Below are 18,687 nucleotides of genomic sequence, written 5' to 3'. Positions count from 1 at the left end.
CTTTACTGAGTGAAAGTTAAGGGTTTGGATGTGTTAACAGCATTCATGCGTGGTTTGGCTCCTGCCGTATGTAAACATCCTTTGGTACTTAGCATGTAGTGGGTGGACTCTGGAAACGAACAACACGTGACTTTCAAGCTAAAGTTGAGTGCGAGCTAGCCAGGAGTCGAACCTAGAATCTTCTGATCCGTAGTCAGACGCTTTATCCATTGCGCCACTAGCCCGACAGAGAGCCAGAGGCCTCAAACAGGAAAGTATGCCTGTTTAGTTGAAAGGTTTGTCAAAGAGAACGGAGGTTGGACTAAATTAAAGCAACGACGAAAAACACTAACGCTTCCAGCTACTGCCGTGACCCGGATTCGAACCGGGGTTGCTGCGGCCACAACGCAGAGTACTAACCACTATACGATCACGGCAACTTGGGTTTCTCATTGCTTTGTTGCTGTAGTCAATCGTTCTGAGCTCAAGATAACTTGAGGGTGACATTTTTTCATTTAAATGGAAATGAAAAGCATCTGATTAAAAACAGTGAGGGCTTGTGATTTCTTTACTGAGTGAAAGTTAAGGGTTTGGATGTGTTAACAGCATTCATGCGTGGTTTGGCTCCTGCCGTATGTAAACATCCTTTGGTACTTAGCATGTAGTAGGTTGATTCTGGAAACGAACAACACGTGACTTTCAAGCTAAAGTTGAGAGCGAGCTAGCCAGGAGTCGAACCTAGAATCTTCTGATCCGTAGTCAGACGCGTTATCCATTGCGCCACTAGCCCGACAGAGAGCCAGAGGCCTCAAACAGGAAGGTATGCCTGTTTAGTTGAAAGGTTTGTCAAAGAGAACGGAGGTTGGACTAAATGAAAGCAACCACGAAAAACAGTAACGCTTCCAGCTACTGCCGTGACCCGGATTCGAACCGGGGTTGCTGCGGCCACAACGCAGAGTACTAACCACTATACGATCACGGCAACTTGGGTTTCTGATTGCTTTGTTGCTGTAGTCAATCGTTCTGAGCTCAAGATAACTTGAGGGTCACATTTTTTCATTTAAATGGAAAGGAAAAGCATCTGATTAAAAACAGTGAGGGCTTGTGATTTCTTTACTGAGTGAAAGTTAAGGGTTTGGATGTGTTAACAGCATTCATGCGTGGTTTGGCTCCTGCCGTATGTAAACATCCTTTGGTACTTAGCATGTAGTGGGTGGACTCTGGAAACGAACAACACGTGACTTTCAAGCTAAAGTTGAGTGCGAGCTAGCCAGGAGTCGAACCTAGAATCTTCTGATCCGTAGTCAGACGCTTTATCCATTGCGCCACTAGCCCGACAGAGAGCCAGAGGCCTCAAACAGGAAAGTATGCCTGTTTAGTTGAAAGGTTTGTCAAGGAGAACGGAGGTTGGACTAAATTAAAGCAACGACGAAAAACACTAACGCTTCCAGCTACTGCCGTGACCCGGATTCGAACCGGGGTTGCTGCGGCCACAACGCAGAGTACTAACCACTATACGATCACGGCAACTTGGGTTTCTCATTGCTTTGTTGCTGTAGTCAATCGTTCTGAGCTCAAGATAACTTGAGGGTCACATTTTTTCATTTAAATGGAAATGAAAAGCATCTGATTAAAAACAGTGAGGGCTTGTGATTTCTTTACTGAGTGAAAGTTAAGGGTTTGGATGTGTTAACAGCATTCATGCGTGGTTTGGCTCCTGCCGTATGTAAACATCCTTTGGTACTTAGCACGTAGTGGGTTGACTCTGGAAACGAAGAACATGTGACTTTCAAGCTAAAGTTGATACCGAGCTAGCCAGGAGTCGAACCTAGAATCTTCTGATCCGTAGTCAGACGCGTTATCCATTGCGCCACTAGCCCGACAGAGAGCCAGAGGCCTCAAACAGGAAGATATGCCTGTTTAGTTGAAAGGTTTGTCAAACAGAACGGAGGTTGGACTAAATGAAAGCAACCACGAAAAACAGTAACGCTTCCAGCTACTGCCGTGACCCGGATTCGAACCGGGGTTGCTGCCGCCACAACGCAGAGTACTAACCACTATACGATCACGGCAACTTGGGTTTCTGATTGCTTTGTTGCTGTAGTCAATCGTTCTGAGCTCAAGATAACTTGAGGGTCACATTTTTTCATTTAAATGGAAAGGAAAAGCATCTGATTAAAAACAGTGAGGGCTTGTGATTTCTTTACTGAGTGAAAGTTAAGGGTTTGGATGTGTTAACAGCATTCATGCGTGGTTTGGCTCCTGCCGTATGTAAACATCCTTTGGTACTTAGCATGTAGTGGGTGGACTCTGGAAACGAACAACACGTGACTTTCAAGCTAAAGTTGAGTGCGAGCTAGCCAGGAGTCGAACCTAGAATCTTCTGATCCGTAGTCAGACGCTTTATCCATTGCGCCACTAGCCCGACAGAGAGCCAGAGGCCTCAAACAGGAAAGTATGCCTGTTTAGTTGAAAGGTTTGTCAAAGAGAACGGAGGTTGGACTAAATTAAAGCAACGACGAAAAACACTAACGCTTCCAGCTACTGCCGTGACCCGGATTCGAACCGGGGTTGCTGCGGCCACAACGCAGAGTACTAACCACTATACGATCACGGCAACTTGGGTTTCTCATTGCTTTGTTGCTGTAGTCAATCGTTCTGAGCTCAAGATAACTTGAGGGTCACATTTTTTCATTTAAATGGAAAGGAAAAGCATCTGATTAAAAACAGTGAGGGCTTGTGATTTCTTTACTGAGTGAAAGTTAAGGGTTTGGATGTGTTAACAGCATTCATGCGTGGTTTGGCTCCTGCCGTATGTAAACATCCTTTGGTACTTAGCACGTAGTGGGTTGACTCTGGAAACGAAGAACATGTGACTTTCAAGCTAAAGTTGATACCGAGCTAGCCAGGAGTCGAACCTAGAATCTTCTGATCCGTAGTCAGACGCGTTATCCATTGCGCCACTAGCCCGACAGAGAGCCAGAGGCCTCAAACAGGAAGATATGCCTGTTTAGTTGAAAGGTTTGTCAAACAGAACGGAGGTTGGACTAAATGAAAGCAACCACGAAAAACAGTAACGCTTCCAGCTACTGCCGTGACCCGGATTCGAACCGGGGTTGCTGCGGCCACAACGCAGAGTACTAACCACTATACGATCACGGCAACTTGGGTTTCTGATTGCTTTGTTGCTGTAGTCAATCGTTCTGAGCTCAAGATAACTTGAGGGTCACATTTTTTCATTTAAATGGAAAGGAAAAGCATCTGATTAAAAACAGTGAGGGCTTGTGATTTCTTTACTGAGTGAAAGTTAAGGGTTTGGATGTGTTAACAGCATTCATGCGTGGTTTGGCTCCTGCCGTATGTAAACATCCTTTGGTACTTAGCATGTAGTGGGTGGACTCTGGAAACGAACAACACGTGACTTTCAAGCTAAAGTTGAGTGCGAGCTAGCCAGGAGTCGAACCTAGAATCTTCTGATCCGTAGTCAGACGCTTTATCCATTGCGCCACTAGCCCGACAGAGAGCCAGAGGCCTCAAACAGGAAAGTATGCCTGTTTAGTTGAAAGGTTTGTCAAAGAGAACGGAGGTTGGACTAAATTAAAGCAACGACGAAAAACACTAACGCTTCCAGCTACTGCCGTGACCCGGATTCGAACCGGGGTTGCTGCGGCCACAACGCAGAGTACTAACCACAATACGATCACGGCAACTTGGGTTTCTCATTGCTTTGTTGCTGTAGTCAATCGTTCTGAGCTCAAGATAACTTGAGGGTCACATTTTTTCATTTAAATGGAAAGGAAAAGCATCTGATTAAAAACAGTGAGGGCTTGTGATTTCTTTACTGAGTGAAAGTTAAGGGTTTGGATGTGTTAACAGCATTCATGCGTGGTTTGGCTCCTGCCGTATGTAAACATCCTTTGGTACTTAGCACGTAGTGGGTTGACTCTGGAAACGAAGAACATGTGACTTTCAAGCTAAAGTTGATACCGAGCTAGCCAGGAGTCGAACCTAGAATCTTCTGATCCGTAGTCAGACGCGTTATCCATTGCGCCACTAGCCCGACAGAGAGCCAGAGGCCTCAAACAGGAAGATATGCCTGTTTAGTTGAAAGGTTTGTCAAACAGAACGGAGGTTGGACTAAATGAAAGCAACCACGAAAAACAGTAACGCTTCCAGCTACTGCCGTGACCCGGATTCGAACCGGGGTTGCTGCGGCCACAACGCAGAGTACTAACCACTATACGATCACGGCAACTTGGGTTTCTGATTGCTTTGTTGCTGTAGTCAATCGTTCTGAGCTCAAGATAACTTGAGGGTCACATTTTTTCATTTAAATGGAAATGAAAAGCATCTGATTAAAAACAGTGAGGGCTTGTGATTTCTTTACTGAGTGAAAGTTAAGGGTTTGGATGTGTTAACAGCATTCATGCGTGGTTTGGCTCCTGCCGTATGTAAACATCCTTTGGTACTTAGCATGTAGTGGGTTGACTCTGGAAACGAAGAACATGTGACTTTCAAGCTAAAGTTGATAGCGAGCTAGCCAGGAGTCGAACCTAGAATCTTCTGATCCGTAGTCAGACGCGTTATCCATTGCGCCACTAGCCCGACAGAGAGCCAGAGGCCTCAAACAGGAAGGTATGCCTGTTTAGTTGAAAGGTTTGTCAAACAGAACGGAGGTTGGACTAAATGAAAGCAACCACGAAAAACAGTAACGCTTCCAGCTACTGCCGTGACCCGGATTCGAACCGGGGTTGCTGCGGCCACAACGCAGAGTACTAACCACTATACGATCACGGCAACTTGGGTTTCTGATTGCTTTGTTGCTGTAGTCAATCGTTCTGAGCTCAAGATAACTTGAGGGTCACATTTTTTCATTTAAATGGAAATGAAAAGCATCTGATTAAAAACAGTGAGGGCTTGTGATTTCTTTACTGAGTGAAAGTTAAGGGTTTGGATGTGTTAACAGCATTCATGCGTGGTTTGGCTCCTGCCGTATGTAAACATCCTTTGGTACTTAGCATGTAGTGGGTTGACTCTGGAAACGAAGAACATGTGACTTTCAAGCTAAAGTTGATAGCGAGCTAGCCAGGAGTCGAACCTAGAATCTTCTGATCCGTAGTCAGACGCGTTATCCATTGCGCCACTAGCCCGACAGAGAGCCAGAGGCCTCAAACAGGAAGGTATGCCTGTTTAGTTGAAAGGTTTGTCAAAGAGAACGGAGGTTGGACTAAATTAAAGCGACGACGAAAAACACTAACGCTTCCAGCTACTGCCGTGACCCGGATTCGAACCGGGGTTGCTGCGGCCACAACGCAGAGTACTAACCACTATACGATCACGGCAACTTGGGTTTCTGACTGCTTTGTTGCTGTAGTCAAACGTTCTGAGCTCAAGATAACTTGAGGGTCACATTTTTTCATTTAAATGGAAATGAAAAGCATCTGATTAAAAACAGTGAGGGCTTGTGATTTCTTTACTGAGTGAAAGTTAAGGGTTTGGATGTGTTAACAGCATTCATGCGTGGTTTGGCTCCTGCCGTATGTAAACATCCTTTGGTACTTAGCATGTAGTGGGTTGACTCTGGAAACGATCAACACGTGACTTTCAAGCTAAAGTTGAGTGCGAGCTAGCCAGGAGTCGAACCTAGAATCTTCTGATCCGTAGTCAGACGCGTTATCCATTGCGCCACTAGCCCGACAGAGAGCCAGAGGCCTCAAACAGGAAGGTATGCCTGTTTAGTTGAAAGGTTTGTCAAAGAGAACGGAGGTTGGACTAAATTAAAGCGACGACGAAAAACACTAACGCTTCCAGCTACTGCCGTGACCCGGATTCGAACCGGGGTTGCTGCGGCCACAACGCAGAGTACTAACCACTATACGATCACGGCAACTTGGGTTTCTGATTGCTTTGTTGCTGTACTCAATCGTTCTGAGCTCAAGATAACTTGAGGGTCACATTTTTTCATTTAAATGGAAATGAAAAGCATCTGATTAAAAACAGTGAGGGCTTGTGATTTCTTTACTGAGTGAAAGTTAAGGGTTTGGATGTGTTAACAGCATTCATGCGTGGTTTGGCTCCTGCCGTATGTAAACATCCTTTGGTACTTAGCATGTAGTGGGTTGACTCTGGAAACGAAGAACATGTGACTTTCAAGCTAAAGTTGATAGCGAGCTAGCCAGGAGTCGAACCTAGAATCTTCTGATCCGTAGTCAGACGCGTTATCCATTGCGCCACTAGCCCGACAGAGAGCCAGAGGCCTCAAACAGGAAGGTATGCCTGTTTAGTTGAAAGGTTTGTCAAAGAGAACGGAGGTTGGACTAAATGAAAGCAACCACGAAAAACAGTAACGCTTCCAGCTACTGCCGTGACCCGGATTCGAACCGGGGTTGCTGCGGCCACAACGCAGAGTACTAACCACTATACGATCACGGCAACTTGGGTTTCTGACTGCTTTGTTGCTGTAGTCAAACGTTCTGAGCTCAAGATAACTTGAGGGTCACATTTTTTCATTTAAATGGAAATGAAAAGCATCTGATTAAAAACAGTGAGGGCTTGTGATTTCTTTACTGAGTGAAAGTTAAGGGTTTGGATGTGTTAACAGCAGTCATGCGTGGGTTGACTCTGGAAACGAAGAACATGTGACTTTCAAGCTAAAGTTGATAGCGAGCTAGCCAGGAGTCGAACCTAGAATCTTCTGATCCGTAGTCAGACGCGTTATCCATTGCGCCACTAGCCCGACAGAGAGCCAGAGGCCTCAAACAGGAAGGTATGCCTGTTTAGTTGAAAGGTTTGTCAAAGAGAACGGAGGTTGGACTAAATTAAAGCGACGACGAAAAACACTAACGCTTCCAGCTACTGCCGTGACCCGGATTCGAACCGGGGTTGCTGCGGCCACAACGCAGAGTACTAACCACTATACGATCACGGCAACTTGGGTTTCTGATTGCTTTGTTGCTGTACTCAATCGTTCTGAGCTCAAGATAACTTGAGGGTCACATTTTTTCATTTAAATGGAAATGAAAAGCATCTGATTAAAAACAGTGAGGGCTTGTGATTTCTTTACTGAGTGAAAGTTAAGGGTTTGGATGTGTTAACAGAATTGATGCGTGGTTTGGCTCCTGCCGTATGTAAACATCCTTTGGTACTTAGCATGTAGTAGGTTGATTCTGGAAACGAACAACACGTGACTTTCAAGCTAAAGTTGAGAGCGAGCTAGCCAGGAGTCGAACCTAGAATCTTCTGATCCGTAGTCAGACGCGTTATCCATTGCGCCACTAGCCCGACAGAGAGCCAGAGGCCTCAAACAGGAAGGTATGCCTGTTTAGTTGAAAGGTTTGTCAAAGAGAACGGAGGTTGGACTAAATGAAAGCAACCACGAAAAACAGTAACGCTTCCAGCTACTGCCGTGACCCGGATTCGAACCGGGGTTGCTGCTGCCACAACGCAGAGTACTAACCACTATACGATCACGGCAACTTGGGTTTCTGATTGCTTTGTTGCTGTAGTCAATCGTTCTGAGCTCAAGATAACTTGAGGGTCACATTTTTTCATTTAAATGGAAATGAAAAGCATCTGATTAAAAACAGTGAGGGCTTGTGATTTCTTTACTGAGTGAAAGTTAAGGGTTTGGATGTGTTAACAGCATTCATGCGTGGTTTGGCTCCTGCCGTATGTAAACATCCTTTGGTACTTAGCATGTAGTGGGTTGACTCTGGAAACGAAGAACATGTGACTTTCAAGCTAAAGTTGATAGCGAGCTAGCCAGGAGTCGAACCTAGAATCTTCTGATCCGTAGTCAGACGCGTTATCCATTGCGCCACTAGCCCGACAGAGAGCCAGAGGCCTCAAACAGGAAGGTATGCCTGTTTAGTTGAAAGGTTTGTCAAACAGAACGGAGGTTGGACTAAATGAAAGCAACCACGAAAAACAGTAACGCTTCCAGCTACTGCCGTGACCCGGATTCGAACCGGGGTTGCTGCGGCCACAACGCAGAGTACTAACCACTATACGATCACGGCAACTTGGGTTTCTGACTGCTTTGTTGCTGTAGTCAAACGTTCTGAGCTCAAGATAACTTGAGGGTCACATTTTTTCATTTAAATGGAAATGAAAAGCATCTGATTAAAAACAGTGAGGGCTTGTGATTTCTTTACTGAGTGAAAGTTAAGGGTTTGGATGTGTTAACAGCAGTCATGCGTGGGTTGACTCTGGAAACGAAGAACATGTGACTTTCAAGCTAAAGTTGATAGCGAGCTAGCCAGGAGTCGAACCTAGAATCTTCTGATCCGTAGTCAGACGCGTTATCCATTGCGCCACTAGCCCGACAGAGAGCCAGAGGCCTCAAACAGGAAGGTATGCCTGTTTAGTTGAAAGGTTTGTCAAAGAGAACGGAGGTTGGACTAAATTAAAGCGACGACGAAAAACACTAACGCTTCCAGCTACTGCCGTGACCCGGATTCGAACCGGGGTTGCTGCGGCCACAACGCAGAGTACTAACCACTATACGATCACGGCAACTTGGGTTTCTGATTGCTTTGTTGCTGTAGTCAAACGTTCTGAGCTCAAGATAACTTGAGGGTCACATTTTTTCATTTAAATGGAAATGAAAAGCATCTGATTAAAAACAGTGAGGGATTGTGATTTCTTTACTGAGTGAAAGTTAAGTGTTTGGATGTGTTAACAGAATTCATGCGTGGTTTGGCTCCTGCCGTATGTAAACATCCTTTGGTACTTAGCATGTAGTAGGTTGATTCTGGAAACGAACAACACGTGACTTTCAAGCTAAAGTTCAGAGCGAGCTAGCCAGGAGTCGAACCTAGAATCTTCTGATCCGTAGTCAGACGCGTTATCCATTGCGCCACTAGCCCGACAGAGAGCCACAGGCCTCAAACAGGAAGGTATGCCTGTTTAGTTGAAAGGTTTGTCAAACAGAACGGAGGTTGGACTAAATTAAAGCGACGACGAAAAACACTAACGCTTCCAGCTACTGCCGTGACCCGGATTCGAACCGGGGTTGCTGCGGCCACAACGCAGAGTACTAACCACTATACGATCACGGCAACTTGGGTTTCTGATTGCTTTGTTGCTGTAGTCAATCGTTCTGAGCTCAAGATAACTTGAGGGTCACATTTTTTCATTTAAATGGAAATGAAAAGCATCTGATTAAAAACAGTGAGGGCTTGTGATTTCTTTACTGAGTGAAAGTTAAGGGTTTGGATGTGTTAACAGCATTCATGCGTGGTTTGGCTCCTGCCGTATGTAAACATCCTTTGGTACTTAGCATGTAGTGGGTTGACTCTGGAAACGAAGAACATGTGACTTTCAAGCTAAAGTTGATAGCGAGCTAGCCAGGAGTCGAACCTAGAATCTTCTGATCCGTAGTCAGACGCTTTATCCATTGCCCCACTAGCCCGACAGAGAGCCAGAGGCCTCAAACAGGAAGATATGCCTGTTTAGTTGAAAGGTTTGTCAAACAGAACGGAGGTTGGACTAAATGAAAGCAACCACGAAAAACAGTAACGCTTCCAGCTACTGCCGTGACCCGGATTCGAACCGGGGTTGCTGCGGCCACAACGCAGAGTACTAACCACTATACGATCACGGCAACTTGGGTTTCTGACTGCTTTGTTGCTGTAGTCAAACGTTCTGAGCTCAAGATAACTTGAGGGTCACATTTTTTCATTTAAATGGAAATGAAAAGCATCTGATTAAAAACAGTGAGGGCTTGTGATTTCTTTACTGAGTGAAAGTTAAGGGTTTGGATGTGTTAACAGCATTCATGCGTGGTTTGGCTCCTGCCGTATGTAAACATCCTTTGGTACTTAGCATGTAGTGGGTTGACTCTGGAAACGATCAACACGTGACTTTCAAGCTAAAGTTGAGTGCGAGCTAGCCAGGAGTCGAACCTAGAATCTTCTGATCCGTAGTCAGACGCGTTATCCATTGCGCCACTAGCCCGACAGAGAGCCAGAGGCCTCAAACAGGAAGGTATGCCTGTTTAGTTGAAAGGTTTGTCAAAGAGAACGGAGGTTGGACTAAATTAAAGCGACGACGAAAAACACTAACGCTTCCAGCTACTGCCGTGACCCGGATTCGAACCGGGGTTGCTGCGGCCACAACGCAGAGTACTAACCACTATACGATCACGGCAACTTGGGTTTCTGATTGCTTTGTTGCTGTAGTCAAACGTTCTGAGCTCAAGATAACTTGAGGGTCACATTTTTTCATTTAAATGGAAATGAAAAGCATCTGATTAAAAACAGTGAGGGCTTGTGATTTCTTTACTGAGTGAAAGTTAAGGGTTTGGATGTGTTAACAGCAGTCATGCGTGGGTTGACTCTGGAAACGAAGAACATGTGACTTTCAAGCTAAAGTTGATAGCGAGCTAGCCAGGAGTCGAACCTAGAATCTTCTGATCCGTGGTCAGACGCGTTATCCATTGCGCCACTAGCCCGACAGAGAGCCAGAGGCCTCAAACAGGAAGGTATGCCTGTTTAGTTGAAAGGTTTGTCAAAGAGAACGGAGGTTGGACTAAATTAAAGCGACGACGAAAAACACTAACGCTTCCAGCTACTGCCGTGACCCGGATTCGAACCGGGGTTGCTGCGGCCACAACGCAGAGTACTAACCACTATACGATCACGGCAACTTGGGTTTCTGATTGCTTTGTTGCTGTAGTCAAACGTTCTGAGCTCAAGATAACTTGAGGGTCACATTTTTTCATTTAAATGGAAATGAAAAGCATCTGATTAAAAACAGTGAGGGATTGTGATTTCTTTACTGAGTGAAAGTTAAGTGTTTGGATGTGTTAACAGAATTCATGCGTGGTTTGGCTCCTGCCGTATGTAAACATCCTTTGGTACTTAGCATGTAGTATGTTGATTCTGGAAACGAACAACACGTGACTTTCAAGCTAAAGTTCAGAGCGAGCTAGCCAGGAGTCGAACCTAGAATCTTCTGATCCGTAGTCAGACGCGTTATCCATTGCGCCACTAGCCCGACAGAGAGCCAGAGGCCTCAAACAGGAAGGTATGCCTGTTTAGTTGAAAGGTTTGTCAAAGAGAACGGAGGTTGGACTAAATGAAAGCAACCACGAAAAACAGTAACGCTTCCAGCTACTGCCGTGACCCGGATTCGAACCGGGGTTGCTGCGGCCACAACGCAGAGTACTAACCACTATACGATCACGGCAACTTGGGTTTCTCATTGCTTTGTTGCTGTAGTCAATCGTTCTGAGCTCAAGATAACTTGAGGGTCACATTTTTTCATTTAAATGGAAATGAAAAGCATCTGATTAAAAACAGTGAGGGCTTGTGATTTCTTTACTGAGTGAAAGTTAAGGGTTTGGATGTGTTAACAGCATTCATGCGTGGTTTGGCTCCTGCCGTATGTAAACATCCTTTGGTACTTAGCATGTAGTGGGTTGACTCTGGAAACGAACAACACGTGACTTTCAAGCTAAAGCTGAGTGCGAGCTAGCCAGGAGTCGAACCTAGAATCTTCTGATCCGTAGTCAGACGCGTTATCCATTGCGCCACTAGCCCGACAGAGAGCCAGAGGCCTCAAACAGGAAGGTATGCCTGTTTAGTTGAAAGGTTTGTCAAAGAGAACGGAGGTTGGACTAAATTAAAGCGACGACGAAAAACACTAACGCTTCCAGCTACTGCCGTGACCCGGATTCGAACCGGGGTTGCTGCGGCCACAACGCAGAGTACTAACCACTATACGATCACGGCAACTTGGGTTTCTGATTGCTTTGTTGCTGTAGTCAAACGTTCTGAGCTCAAGATAACTTGAGGGTCACATTTTTTCATTTAAATGGAAATGAAAAGCATCTGATTAAAAACAGTGAGGGATTGTGATTTCTTTACTGAGTGAAAGTTAAGTGTTTGGATGTGTTAACAGAATTCATGCGTGGTTTGGCTCCTGCCGTATGTAAACATCCTTTGGTACTTAGCATGTAGTAGGTTGATTCTGGAAACGAACAACACGTGACTTTCAAGCTAAAGTTCAGAGCGAGCTAGCCAGGAGTCGAACCTAGAATCTTCTGATCCGTAGTCAGACTCGTTATCCATTGCGCCACTAGCCCGACAGAGAGCCACAGGCCTCAAACAGGAAGGTATGCCTGTTTAGTTGAAAGGTTTGTCAAACAGAACGGAGGTTGGACTAAATTAAAGCGACGACGAAAAACACTAACGCTTCCAGCTACTGCCGTGACCCGGATTCGAACCGGGGTTGCTGCGGCCACAACGCAGAGTACTAACCACTATACGATCACGGCAACTTGGGTTTCTGATTGCTTTGTTGCTGTAGTCAATCGTTCTGAGCTCAAGATAACTTGAGGGTCACATTTTTTCATTTAAATGGAAATGAAAAGCATCTGATTAAAAACAGTGAGGGCTTGTGATTTCTTTACTGAGTGAAAGTTAAGGGTTTGGATGTGTTAACAGCATTCATGCGTGGTTTGGCTCCTGCCGTATGTAAACATCCTTTGGTACTTAGCATGTAGTGGGTTGACTCTGGAAACGAAGAACATGTGACTTTCAAGCTAAAGTTGATAGCGAGCTAGCCAGGAGTCGAACCTAGAATCTTCTGATCCGTAGTCAGACGCGTTATCCATTGCGCCACTAGCCCGACAGAGAGCCAGAGGCCTCAAACAGGAAGATATGCCTGTTTAGTTGAAAGGTTTGTCAAACAGAACGGAGGTTGGACTAAATGAAAGCAACCACGAAAAACAGTAACGCTTCCAGCTACTGCCGTGACCCGGATTCGAACCGGGGTTGCTGCGGCCACAACGCAGAGTACTAACCACTATACGATCACGGCAACTTGGGTTTCTGACTGCTTTGTTGCTGTAGTCAAACGTTCTGAGCTCAAGATAACTTGAGGGTCACATTTTTTCATTTAAATGGAAATGAAAAGCATCTGATTAAAAACAGTGAGGGCTTGTGATTTCTTTACTGAGTGAAAGTTAAGGGTTTGGATGTGTTAACAGCATTCATGCGTGGTTTGGCTCCTGCCGTATGTAAACATCCTTTGGTACTTAGCATGTAGTGGGTTGACTCTGGAAACGATCAACACGTGACTTTCAAGCTAAAGTTGAGTGCGAGCTAGCCAGGAGTCGAACCTAGAATCTTCTGATCCGTAGTCAGACGCGTTATCCATTGCGCCACTAGCCCGACAGAGAGCCAGAGGCCTCAAACAGGAAGGTATGCCTGTTTAGTTGAAAGGTTTGTCAAAGAGAACGGAGGTTGGACTAAATTAAAGCGACGACGAAAAACACTAACGCATCCAGCTACTGCCGTGACCCGGATTCGAACCGGGGTTGCTGCGGCCACAACGCAGAGTACTAACCACTATACGATCACGGCAACTTGGGTTTCTGATTGCTTTGTTGCTGTACTCAATCGTTCTGAGCTCAAGATAACTTGAGGGTCACATTTTTTCATTTAAATGGAAATGAAAAGCATCTGATTAAAAACAGTGAGGGCTTGTGATTTCTTTACTGAGTGAAAGTTAAGGGTTTGGATGTGTTAACAGCATTCATGCGTGGTTTGGCTCCTGCCGTATGTAAACATCCTTTGGTACTTAGCATGTAGTGGGTTGACTCTGGAAACGAAGAACATGTGACTTTCAAGCTAAAGTTGATAGCGAGCTAGCCAGGAGTCGAACCTAGAATCTTCTGATCCGTAGTCAGACGCGTTATCCATTGCGCCACTAGCCCGACAGAGAGCCAGAGGCCTCAAACAGGAAGGTATGCCTGTTTAGTTGAAAGGTTTGTCAAAGAGAACGGAGGTTGGACTAAATTAAAGCGACGACGAAAAACACTAACGCTTCCAGCTACTGCCGTGACCCGGATTCGAACCGGGGTTGCTGCGGCCACAACGCAGAGTACTAACCACTATACGATCACGGCAACTTGGGTTTCGGATTGCTTTGTTGCTGTAGTCAAACGTTCTGAGCTCAAGATAACTTGAGGGTCACATTTTTTCATTTAAATGGAAATGAAAAGCATCTGATTAAAAACAGTGAGGGATTGTGATTTCTTTACTGAGTGAAAGTTAAGTGTTTGGATGTGTTAACAGAATTCATGCGTGGTTTGGCTCCTGCCGTATGTAAACATCCTTTGGTACTTAACATGTAGTAGGTTGATTCTGGAAACGAACAACACGTGACTTTCAAGCTAAAGTTGAGAGCGAGCTAGCCAGGAGTCGAACCTAGAATCTTCTGATCCGTAGTCAGACGCGTTATCCATTGCGCCACTAGCCCGACAGAGAGCCAGAGGCCTCAAACAGGAAGGTATGCCTGTTTAGTTGAAAGGTTTGTCAAAGAGAACGGAGGTTGGACTAAATGAAAGCAACCACGAAAAACAGTAACGCTTCCAGCTACTGCCGTGACCCGGATTCGAACCGGGGTTGCTGCGGCCACAACGCAGAGTACTAACCACTATACGATCACGGCAACTTGGGTTTCTCATTGCTTTGTTGCTGTAGTCAATCGTTCTGAGCTCAAGATAACTTGAGGGTCACATTTTTTCATTTAAATGGAAATGAAAAGCATCTGATTAAAAACAGTGAGGGCTTGTGATTTCTTTACTGAGTGAAAGTTAAGGGTTTGGATGTGTTAACAGCATTCATGCGTGGTTTGGCTCCTGCCGTATGTAAACATCCTTTGGTACTTAGCATGTAGTGGGTTGACTCTGGAAACGAACAACACGTGACTTTCAAGCTAAAGCTGAGTGCGAGCTAGCCAGGAGTCGAACCTAGAATCTTCTGATCCGTAGTCAGACGCGTTATCCATTGCGCCACTAGCCCGACAGAGAGCCAGAGGCCTCAAACAGGAAGGTATGCCTGTTTAGTTGAAAGGTTTGTCAAAGAGAACGGAGGTTGGACTAAATTAAAGCGACGACGAAAAACACTAACGCTTCCAGCTACTGCCGTGACCCGGATTCGAACCGGGGTTGCTGCGGCCACAACGCAGAGTACTAACCACTATACGATCACGGCAACTTGGGTTTCTGACTGCTTTGTTGCTGTAGTCAAACGTTCTGAGCTCAAGATAACTTGAGGGTCACATTTTTTCATTTAAATGGAAATGAAAAGCATCTGATTAAAAACAGTGAGGGCTTGTGATTTCTTTACTGAGTGAAAGTTAAGGGTTTGGATGTGTTAACAGCATTCATGCGTGGTTTGGCTCCTGCCGTATGTAAACATCCTTTGGTACTTAGCATGTAGTGGGTTGACTCTGGAAACGATCAACACGTGACTTTCAAGCTAAAGTTGAGTGCGAGCTAGCCAGGAGTCGAACCTAGAATCTTCTGATCCGTAGTCAGACGCGTTATCCATTGCGCCACTAGCCCGACAGAGAGCCAGAGGCCTCAAACAGGAAGGTATGCCTGTTTAGTTGAAAGGTTTGTCAAAGAGAACGGAGGTTGGACTAAATTAAAGCGACGACGAAAAACACTAACGCATCCAGCTACTGCCGTGACCCGGATTCGAACCGGGGTTGCTGCGGCCACAACGCAGAGTACTAACCACTATACGATCACGGCAACTTGGGTTTCTGATTGCTTTGTTGCTGTACTCAATCGTTCTGAGCTCAAGATAACTTGAGGGTCACATTTTTTCATTTAAATGGAAATGAAAAGCATCTGATTAAAAACAGTGAGGGCTTGTGATTTCTTTACTGAGTGAAAGTTAAGGGTTTGGATGTGTTAACAGCATTCATGCGTGGTTTGGCTCCTGCCGTATGTAAACATCCTTTGGTACTTAGCATGTAGTGGGTTGACTCTGGAAACGAAGAACATGTGACTTTCAAGCTAAAGTTGATAGCGAGCTAGCCAGGAGTCGAACCTAGAATCTTCTGATCCGTAGTCAGACGCATTATCCATTGCGCCACTAGCCCGACAGAGAGCCAGAGGCCTCAAACAGGAAGGTATGCCTGTTTAGTTGAAAGGTTTGTCAAAGAGAACGGAGGTTGGACTAAATTAAAGCGACGACGAAAAACACTAACGCTTCCAGCTACTGCCGTGACCCGGATTCGAACCGGGGTTGCTGCGGCCACAACGCAGAGTACTAACCACTATACGATCACGGCAACTTGGGTTTCGGATTGCTTTGTTGCTGTAGTCAAACGTTCTGAGCTCAAGATAACTTGAGGGTCACATTTTTTCATTTAAATGGAAATGAAAAGCATCTGATTAAAAACAGTGAGGGATTGTGATTTCTTTACTGAGTGAAAGTTAAGTGTTTGGATGTGTTAACAGAATTCATGCGTGGTTTGGCTCCTGCCGTATGTAAACATCCTTTGGTACTTAACATGTAGTAGGTTGATTCTGGAAACGAACAACACGTGACTTTCAAGCTAAAGTTGAGAGCGAGCTAGCCAGGAGTCGAACCTAGAATCTTCTGATCCGTAGTCAGACGCGTTATCCATTGCGCCACTAGCCCGACAGAGAGCCAGAGGCCTCAAACAGGAAGGTATGCCTGTTTAGTTGAAAGGTTTGTCAAAGAGAACGGAGGTTGGACTAAATGAAAGCAACCACGAAAAACAGTAACGCTTCCAGCTACTGCCGTGACCCGGATTCGAACCGGGGTTGCTGCGGCCACAACGCAGAGTACTAACCACTATACGATCACGGCAACTTGGGTTTCTCATTGCTTTGTTGCTGTAGTCAATCGTTCTGAGCTCAAGATAACTTGAGGGTCACATTTTTTCATTTAAATGGAAATGAAAAGCATCTGATTAAAAACAGTGAGGGCTTGTGATTTCTTTACTGAGTGAAAGTTAAGGGTTTGGATGTGTTAACAGCATTCATGCGTGGTTTGGCTCCTGCCGTATGTAAACATCCTTTGGTACTTAGCATGTAGTGGGTTGACTCTGGAAACGAACAACACGTGACTTTCAAGCTAAAGCTGAGTGCGAGCTAGCCAGGAGTCGAACCTAGAATCTTCTGATCCGTAGTCAGACGCGTTATCCATTGCGCCACTAGCCCGACAGAGAGCCAGAGGCCTCAAACAGGAAGGTATGCCTGTTTAGTTGAAAGGTTTGTCAAACAGAACGGAGGTTGGACTAAATTAAAGCGACGACGAAAAACACTAACGCTTCCAGCTACTGCCGTGACCCGGATTCGAACCGGGGTTGCTGCGGCCACAACGCAGAGTACTAACCACTATACGATCACGGCAACTTGGGTTTCTGATTGCTTTGTTGCTGTAGTCAAACGTTCTGAGCTCAAGATAACTTGAGGGTCACATTTTTTCATTTAAATGGAAATGAAAAGCATCTGATTAAAAACAGTGAGGGATTGTGATTTCTTTACTGAGTGAAAGTTAAGTGTTTGGATGTGTTAACAGAATTCATGCGTGGTTTGGCTCCTGCCGTATGTAAACATCCTTTGGTACTTAGCATGTAGTAGGTTGATTCTGGAAACGAACAACACGTGACTTTCAAGCTAAAGTTCAGAGCGAGCTAGCCAGGAGTCGAACCTAGAATCTTCTGATCCGTAGTCAGACTCGTTATCCATTGCACCACTAGCCCGACAGAGAGCCACAGGCCTCAAACAGGAAGGTATGCCTGTTTAGTTGAAAGGTTTGTCAAACAGAACGGAGGTTGGACTAAATTAAAGCGACGACGAAAAACACTAACGCTTCCAGCTACTGCCGTGACCCGGATTCGAACCGGGGTTGCTGCGGCCACAACGCAGAGTACTAACCACTATACGATCACGGCAACTTGGGTTTCTGATTGCTTTGTTGCTGTAGTCAATCGTTCTGAGCTCAAGATAACTTGAGGGTCACATTTTTTCATTTAAATGGAAATGAAAAGCATCTGATTAAAAACAGTGAGGGCTTGTGATTTCTTTACTGAGTGAAAGTTAAGGGTTTGGATGTGTTAACAGCATTCATGCGTGGTTTGGCTCCTGCCGTATGTAAACATCCTTTGGTACTTAGCATGTAGTGGGTTGACTCTGGAAACGAAGAACATGTGACTTTCAAGCTAAAGTTGATAGCGAGCTAGCCAGGAGTCGAACCTAGAATCTTCTGATCCGTAGTCAGACGCGTTATCCATTGCGCCACTAGCCCGACAGAGAGCCAGAGGCCTCAAACAGGAAGATATGCCTGTTTAGTTGAAAGGTTTGTCAAACAGAACGGAGGTTGGACTAAATGAAAGCAACCACGAAAAACAGTAACGCTTCCAGCTACTGCCGTGACCCGGATTCGAACCGGGGTTGCTGCGGCCACAACGCAGAGTACTAACCACTATACGATCACGGCAACTTGGGTTTCTGACTGCTTTGTTGCTGTAGTCAAACGTTCTGAGCTCAAGATAACTTGAGGGTCACATTTTTTCATTTAAATGGAAATGAAAAGCATCTGATTAAAAACAGTGAGGGCTTGTGATTTCTTTACTGAGTGAAAGTTAAGGGTTTGGATGTGTTAACAGCATTCATGCGTGGTTTGGCTCCTGCCGTATGTAAACATCCTTTGGTACTTAGCATGTAGTGGGTTGACTCTGGAAACGATCAACACGTGACTTTCAAGCTAAAGTTGAGTGCGAGCTAGCCAGGAGTCGAACCTAGAATCTTCTGATCCGTAGTCAGACGCGTTATCCATTGCGCCACTAGCCCGACAGAGAGCCAGAGGCCTCAAACAGGAAGGTATGCCTGTTTAGTTGAAAGGTTTGTCAAAGAGAACGGAGGTTGGACTA

General features: G+C 45.4%; 1 protein-coding gene and 59 non-coding genes across 60 annotated transcripts in view; 1 reads left to right on the top strand and 59 right to left on the bottom strand.

Moving 5' to 3' along the window:
• Positions 1-18,687, top strand: part of LOC133994419 (cilia- and flagella-associated protein 54-like) — a 67,448-nt gene that overhangs the window by 30,354 nt on the left and 18,407 nt on the right. The gene's annotated exons all lie outside the window — the stretch shown is intronic.
• Positions 345-416, bottom strand: trnah-gug (transfer RNA histidin (anticodon GUG)). The gene has a single exon. It is a non-coding gene; the product is annotated as a tRNA-His (tRNA).
• trnar-acg (transfer RNA arginine (anticodon ACG)) lies at positions 697-769 on the bottom strand. The gene has a single exon. It is a non-coding gene; the product is annotated as a tRNA-Arg (tRNA).
• trnah-gug (transfer RNA histidin (anticodon GUG)) lies at positions 890-961 on the bottom strand. The gene has a single exon. It is a non-coding gene; the product is annotated as a tRNA-His (tRNA).
• On the bottom strand, positions 1,435-1,506 carry trnah-gug (transfer RNA histidin (anticodon GUG)). Its single transcript has one exon. It is a non-coding gene; the product is annotated as a tRNA-His (tRNA).
• On the bottom strand, positions 1,787-1,859 carry trnar-acg (transfer RNA arginine (anticodon ACG)). The gene has a single exon. It is a non-coding gene; the product is annotated as a tRNA-Arg (tRNA).
• Positions 2,525-2,596, bottom strand: trnah-gug (transfer RNA histidin (anticodon GUG)). The gene has a single exon. It is a non-coding gene; the product is annotated as a tRNA-His (tRNA).
• Positions 2,877-2,949, bottom strand: trnar-acg (transfer RNA arginine (anticodon ACG)). Its single transcript has one exon. It is a non-coding gene; the product is annotated as a tRNA-Arg (tRNA).
• On the bottom strand, positions 3,070-3,141 carry trnah-gug (transfer RNA histidin (anticodon GUG)). The gene has a single exon. It is a non-coding gene; the product is annotated as a tRNA-His (tRNA).
• trnar-acg (transfer RNA arginine (anticodon ACG)) lies at positions 3,967-4,039 on the bottom strand. The gene has a single exon. It is a non-coding gene; the product is annotated as a tRNA-Arg (tRNA).
• On the bottom strand, positions 4,160-4,231 carry trnah-gug (transfer RNA histidin (anticodon GUG)). The gene has a single exon. It is a non-coding gene; the product is annotated as a tRNA-His (tRNA).
• On the bottom strand, positions 4,512-4,584 carry trnar-acg (transfer RNA arginine (anticodon ACG)). Its single transcript has one exon. It is a non-coding gene; the product is annotated as a tRNA-Arg (tRNA).
• Positions 4,705-4,776, bottom strand: trnah-gug (transfer RNA histidin (anticodon GUG)). Its single transcript has one exon. It is a non-coding gene; the product is annotated as a tRNA-His (tRNA).
• On the bottom strand, positions 5,057-5,129 carry trnar-acg (transfer RNA arginine (anticodon ACG)). The gene has a single exon. It is a non-coding gene; the product is annotated as a tRNA-Arg (tRNA).
• Positions 5,250-5,321, bottom strand: trnah-gug (transfer RNA histidin (anticodon GUG)). Its single transcript has one exon. It is a non-coding gene; the product is annotated as a tRNA-His (tRNA).
• trnar-acg (transfer RNA arginine (anticodon ACG)) lies at positions 5,602-5,674 on the bottom strand. Its single transcript has one exon. It is a non-coding gene; the product is annotated as a tRNA-Arg (tRNA).
• trnah-gug (transfer RNA histidin (anticodon GUG)) lies at positions 5,795-5,866 on the bottom strand. The gene has a single exon. It is a non-coding gene; the product is annotated as a tRNA-His (tRNA).
• Positions 6,147-6,219, bottom strand: trnar-acg (transfer RNA arginine (anticodon ACG)). Its single transcript has one exon. It is a non-coding gene; the product is annotated as a tRNA-Arg (tRNA).
• On the bottom strand, positions 6,340-6,411 carry trnah-gug (transfer RNA histidin (anticodon GUG)). Its single transcript has one exon. It is a non-coding gene; the product is annotated as a tRNA-His (tRNA).
• On the bottom strand, positions 6,643-6,715 carry trnar-acg (transfer RNA arginine (anticodon ACG)). Its single transcript has one exon. It is a non-coding gene; the product is annotated as a tRNA-Arg (tRNA).
• trnah-gug (transfer RNA histidin (anticodon GUG)) lies at positions 6,836-6,907 on the bottom strand. Its single transcript has one exon. It is a non-coding gene; the product is annotated as a tRNA-His (tRNA).
• On the bottom strand, positions 7,188-7,260 carry trnar-acg (transfer RNA arginine (anticodon ACG)). Its single transcript has one exon. It is a non-coding gene; the product is annotated as a tRNA-Arg (tRNA).
• On the bottom strand, positions 7,733-7,805 carry trnar-acg (transfer RNA arginine (anticodon ACG)). The gene has a single exon. It is a non-coding gene; the product is annotated as a tRNA-Arg (tRNA).
• trnah-gug (transfer RNA histidin (anticodon GUG)) lies at positions 7,926-7,997 on the bottom strand. Its single transcript has one exon. It is a non-coding gene; the product is annotated as a tRNA-His (tRNA).
• On the bottom strand, positions 8,229-8,301 carry trnar-acg (transfer RNA arginine (anticodon ACG)). The gene has a single exon. It is a non-coding gene; the product is annotated as a tRNA-Arg (tRNA).
• trnah-gug (transfer RNA histidin (anticodon GUG)) lies at positions 8,422-8,493 on the bottom strand. The gene has a single exon. It is a non-coding gene; the product is annotated as a tRNA-His (tRNA).
• On the bottom strand, positions 8,774-8,846 carry trnar-acg (transfer RNA arginine (anticodon ACG)). The gene has a single exon. It is a non-coding gene; the product is annotated as a tRNA-Arg (tRNA).
• trnah-gug (transfer RNA histidin (anticodon GUG)) lies at positions 8,967-9,038 on the bottom strand. The gene has a single exon. It is a non-coding gene; the product is annotated as a tRNA-His (tRNA).
• On the bottom strand, positions 9,512-9,583 carry trnah-gug (transfer RNA histidin (anticodon GUG)). Its single transcript has one exon. It is a non-coding gene; the product is annotated as a tRNA-His (tRNA).
• trnar-acg (transfer RNA arginine (anticodon ACG)) lies at positions 9,864-9,936 on the bottom strand. The gene has a single exon. It is a non-coding gene; the product is annotated as a tRNA-Arg (tRNA).
• Positions 10,057-10,128, bottom strand: trnah-gug (transfer RNA histidin (anticodon GUG)). The gene has a single exon. It is a non-coding gene; the product is annotated as a tRNA-His (tRNA).
• Positions 10,360-10,432, bottom strand: trnar-acg (transfer RNA arginine (anticodon ACG)). Its single transcript has one exon. It is a non-coding gene; the product is annotated as a tRNA-Arg (tRNA).
• Positions 10,553-10,624, bottom strand: trnah-gug (transfer RNA histidin (anticodon GUG)). The gene has a single exon. It is a non-coding gene; the product is annotated as a tRNA-His (tRNA).
• Positions 10,905-10,977, bottom strand: trnar-acg (transfer RNA arginine (anticodon ACG)). Its single transcript has one exon. It is a non-coding gene; the product is annotated as a tRNA-Arg (tRNA).
• Positions 11,098-11,169, bottom strand: trnah-gug (transfer RNA histidin (anticodon GUG)). The gene has a single exon. It is a non-coding gene; the product is annotated as a tRNA-His (tRNA).
• On the bottom strand, positions 11,450-11,522 carry trnar-acg (transfer RNA arginine (anticodon ACG)). Its single transcript has one exon. It is a non-coding gene; the product is annotated as a tRNA-Arg (tRNA).
• trnah-gug (transfer RNA histidin (anticodon GUG)) lies at positions 11,643-11,714 on the bottom strand. Its single transcript has one exon. It is a non-coding gene; the product is annotated as a tRNA-His (tRNA).
• Positions 12,188-12,259, bottom strand: trnah-gug (transfer RNA histidin (anticodon GUG)). The gene has a single exon. It is a non-coding gene; the product is annotated as a tRNA-His (tRNA).
• Positions 12,540-12,612, bottom strand: trnar-acg (transfer RNA arginine (anticodon ACG)). The gene has a single exon. It is a non-coding gene; the product is annotated as a tRNA-Arg (tRNA).
• Positions 12,733-12,804, bottom strand: trnah-gug (transfer RNA histidin (anticodon GUG)). The gene has a single exon. It is a non-coding gene; the product is annotated as a tRNA-His (tRNA).
• trnar-acg (transfer RNA arginine (anticodon ACG)) lies at positions 13,085-13,157 on the bottom strand. Its single transcript has one exon. It is a non-coding gene; the product is annotated as a tRNA-Arg (tRNA).
• trnah-gug (transfer RNA histidin (anticodon GUG)) lies at positions 13,278-13,349 on the bottom strand. The gene has a single exon. It is a non-coding gene; the product is annotated as a tRNA-His (tRNA).
• trnar-acg (transfer RNA arginine (anticodon ACG)) lies at positions 13,630-13,702 on the bottom strand. The gene has a single exon. It is a non-coding gene; the product is annotated as a tRNA-Arg (tRNA).
• Positions 13,823-13,894, bottom strand: trnah-gug (transfer RNA histidin (anticodon GUG)). The gene has a single exon. It is a non-coding gene; the product is annotated as a tRNA-His (tRNA).
• On the bottom strand, positions 14,175-14,247 carry trnar-acg (transfer RNA arginine (anticodon ACG)). The gene has a single exon. It is a non-coding gene; the product is annotated as a tRNA-Arg (tRNA).
• Positions 14,368-14,439, bottom strand: trnah-gug (transfer RNA histidin (anticodon GUG)). Its single transcript has one exon. It is a non-coding gene; the product is annotated as a tRNA-His (tRNA).
• On the bottom strand, positions 14,720-14,792 carry trnar-acg (transfer RNA arginine (anticodon ACG)). The gene has a single exon. It is a non-coding gene; the product is annotated as a tRNA-Arg (tRNA).
• On the bottom strand, positions 14,913-14,984 carry trnah-gug (transfer RNA histidin (anticodon GUG)). Its single transcript has one exon. It is a non-coding gene; the product is annotated as a tRNA-His (tRNA).
• Positions 15,265-15,337, bottom strand: trnar-acg (transfer RNA arginine (anticodon ACG)). The gene has a single exon. It is a non-coding gene; the product is annotated as a tRNA-Arg (tRNA).
• Positions 15,458-15,529, bottom strand: trnah-gug (transfer RNA histidin (anticodon GUG)). The gene has a single exon. It is a non-coding gene; the product is annotated as a tRNA-His (tRNA).
• Positions 15,810-15,882, bottom strand: trnar-acg (transfer RNA arginine (anticodon ACG)). The gene has a single exon. It is a non-coding gene; the product is annotated as a tRNA-Arg (tRNA).
• trnah-gug (transfer RNA histidin (anticodon GUG)) lies at positions 16,003-16,074 on the bottom strand. Its single transcript has one exon. It is a non-coding gene; the product is annotated as a tRNA-His (tRNA).
• On the bottom strand, positions 16,355-16,427 carry trnar-acg (transfer RNA arginine (anticodon ACG)). The gene has a single exon. It is a non-coding gene; the product is annotated as a tRNA-Arg (tRNA).
• Positions 16,548-16,619, bottom strand: trnah-gug (transfer RNA histidin (anticodon GUG)). The gene has a single exon. It is a non-coding gene; the product is annotated as a tRNA-His (tRNA).
• trnar-acg (transfer RNA arginine (anticodon ACG)) lies at positions 16,900-16,972 on the bottom strand. Its single transcript has one exon. It is a non-coding gene; the product is annotated as a tRNA-Arg (tRNA).
• Positions 17,093-17,164, bottom strand: trnah-gug (transfer RNA histidin (anticodon GUG)). Its single transcript has one exon. It is a non-coding gene; the product is annotated as a tRNA-His (tRNA).
• Positions 17,638-17,709, bottom strand: trnah-gug (transfer RNA histidin (anticodon GUG)). The gene has a single exon. It is a non-coding gene; the product is annotated as a tRNA-His (tRNA).
• Positions 17,990-18,062, bottom strand: trnar-acg (transfer RNA arginine (anticodon ACG)). The gene has a single exon. It is a non-coding gene; the product is annotated as a tRNA-Arg (tRNA).
• trnah-gug (transfer RNA histidin (anticodon GUG)) lies at positions 18,183-18,254 on the bottom strand. Its single transcript has one exon. It is a non-coding gene; the product is annotated as a tRNA-His (tRNA).
• trnar-acg (transfer RNA arginine (anticodon ACG)) lies at positions 18,535-18,607 on the bottom strand. The gene has a single exon. It is a non-coding gene; the product is annotated as a tRNA-Arg (tRNA).

This window comes from Scomber scombrus, chromosome 14, assembly GCF_963691925.1.
Source record: "Scomber scombrus chromosome 14, fScoSco1.1, whole genome shotgun sequence".
Taxonomy (NCBI): domain Eukaryota; kingdom Metazoa; phylum Chordata; class Actinopteri; order Scombriformes; family Scombridae; genus Scomber; species Scomber scombrus.
This window is presented reverse-complemented; position numbering and strand designations above follow the sequence as displayed.